Below are 2,758 nucleotides of genomic sequence, written 5' to 3'. Positions count from 1 at the left end.
AGATTGGATCATAGATGCATATCTGGTTGCATTATCGTACGCATGTTTATGTAACCTTTACCTAAAGTATTTTCATGTGATCCTGAACCCCATCTTAACCTACAGAAAGCTTGTGATGAATGGGCTGATTACAACAATTTCAAAGAAAGTGCTACGCCAGTAGATACTTGAACCATCATACATGCATTTAATTTGAATGGCATGTTAACTGATTTTATCAATTTTAGAGAAAGAGGTATGCCACCAGAGGCTCAAACCAGAGATGTTATTAATTTCAATCACATGTTGAAACTATTAGCAAAAGTAAGAATGATTGAAGAAGAAGGCACTAATATATCTTGACTGATCAGCATCCAAAATCTATCCTGGCACGTGAGAAATGGAGAGAGAGGCCTATGTAGAATGCATCGCTAAATTAATTTAAGGAAAGGAAGCGAGCAATCATGACAATAAAGAAAGTGAATAAACTGCACGAAATTCCACAAGGAGAGCCAAGCTTACAAAAAGAAAAGAAAAAGAGTATATACAGAGCGAAGCAGAAATGTGAATTGCAAAATCAAGATGGAATCTTGCCTCTTTGATGAGAGGAAGAGGAGGATGTCTTTCTTCAACAACTTGCTTCTCTGTGTGCATGATGCATGACTTAAGACAAGGCAATTTGCAGCTACTATGGAGCTTCAATTTGATGTTACTCCCCTAACGAACGACCATGGGTTTTGGATCATTTATATCTCTTCATTCCAATGCTTTCCTTGAGGGGTTGCAGCCGCTCAAAATTAAAAGAAAGAACTGATTGTAAGGATCTGAGGGCTCCCTTTTCCTACAGATCCTACAAAAAGAGAGACAGACAGAGGCAAGAAAAGCAGCAGGAAAGTTATATGTATACAGTATAAGCATATGCTCACCTTTGTGTTCTGCTGTTCTTCCCCTTGGTTTTAAATGGTTTGGTTTACTTTTTCTTAAATGGTTTGGTTTAAATACTTGAGAGTTCATAAACGGTTTGGTTTGGTTTGGTTTTTGGTTTATATGCATAAACGGTTCAGGTTCGGTTCGGTTCGGTTTCTTTGCCTTGAAACCGAACCGAACCGTGCCCCTCGCTACCCAAGGGTCTATTTGTTGGGAAATGGATGGGTTGGGGCAATACATATATATCCACATATCTCTATGTGTGGATGGATGTATACATATGGCATGGCATGGCATGGTGTGGTATGATATCGTCATGCATGCATGGTATGGTATGGTATGGTATGAGACCATGCATCTGTTATACATCTATGTTTGAGTTTGTTCTAAATGAACGAGCAACATCGATTAAGTAGCTTTACCCAACCATTGACTCACTTTACCCGCCCACCTCCCACCTTCCAAAGGGTGGTAGTCATGATGATGGTATGGTATGGCATGGTATGGTATGAGACCATGCATCTGTTATACATCTTTGTTTGAGTTTGTCCTACATGAATGAGCAACATCGAGCAAGTAGCTTTACCCAACCATCAACTCACTTTACCCACCTTCCAAAGGGTGGTAGTCACGATGAACCACCCAACCCATTTAGTTCTACCTCATCTCATTCCACTAATTCACCTTTTTTAGGGTAGTGATCATGTCGTTCCAAAATGTCACCTTTCAAGGGGTAGCCACGATTGTCTATTCCAATCTCTTTTCATCTCATTCAACCATGTTTGTGATACATTGCTTTTACACTACTCGGCCATACCTCCTTGTGAGGGGTTTAATAGAACTAGAACCACTCATGTTTACAATAGGAGGCAGGAAATGGTAATGCCTTCACTCATTGCGAGCTCAAACTAAAAATTCATTCTTTTACCTATTTAAGATGGTTTAAACTTTAGCATATGTTTGCGTGGAAAGCTTCAACTGACATCTCAATGTTGTAAAGCCTCCTACCATGCTTTTGAGAACTCCATCCTCCTAAGGAATGTTGAACCATGTGGAGGCATTTGTGCATTTCCATGCGAAACAATTATTCAGCAAAAAAAAAACATATTGGTATTTTTAATAGTATAAACCTTTTCATCACGAAATGTTCACTTATTATTTTAAAAAACATGATTCTCGTCCATCAGAAAATACATGTTTCTAGACGCGGTGGTTATAGCTTGAGGTCATCCCACTTTATTTGTTTCAATTTTGCTTCATTATAATCTAGCCTTTCACTAACACTCCTTTCCATTTCATAAAAATTGTAGTACTTGATACTAAATATATATCCTAGGAAATTAATGAATTTGTTCCTACAAAAAAACTGGATCAATCAACGATACAATGCAACAACTAACCTTGCAACTAAAATGCTTGTTGCAAAGGCACTAACAAAGTGCCAAAATTATTTGAATGTCAGAAATTGATGTCATTACTTTTATTTGTTCGCCCACCCCTCGAATTTGGCATAAATACTAAGCACCAAGAACGACATTGGCCTCTAATTAAATACAACCCACTTCTTTGTGAAGACCAAGGTAGTCCTAACATGCCTTTCTAACATGTGTATGAAGGCTTCGCAATCAAATACATAACCTATTTGTGAATCTTAAGAATAAAGCTAGGGCATGGTTGATATGACTCTATTACAAATGTTTGGGAGGAGAATCAATATAATGTTGTTGTTGTCTAAACGACAAAGTTGCCATAGTTATATTGCTGCCAGTTGCATTTTGAGAAGGGGGTCTCTTTTTCTTTTTAAGAAGAGGAACAAAGCTTTTTTAAAAACAATGAGTTTGTTTGGGGAGAA

Source organism: Azolla caroliniana, unplaced genomic scaffold (genome assembly GCF_043228905.1).
Source record: "Azolla caroliniana isolate FFs.n. ecotype wild unplaced genomic scaffold, voAzoCaro1.0.p SCAF_5, whole genome shotgun sequence".
In the NCBI taxonomy this organism is placed as follows: domain Eukaryota; kingdom Viridiplantae; phylum Streptophyta; class Polypodiopsida; order Salviniales; family Salviniaceae; genus Azolla; species Azolla caroliniana.
This window is presented reverse-complemented; position numbering follows the sequence as displayed.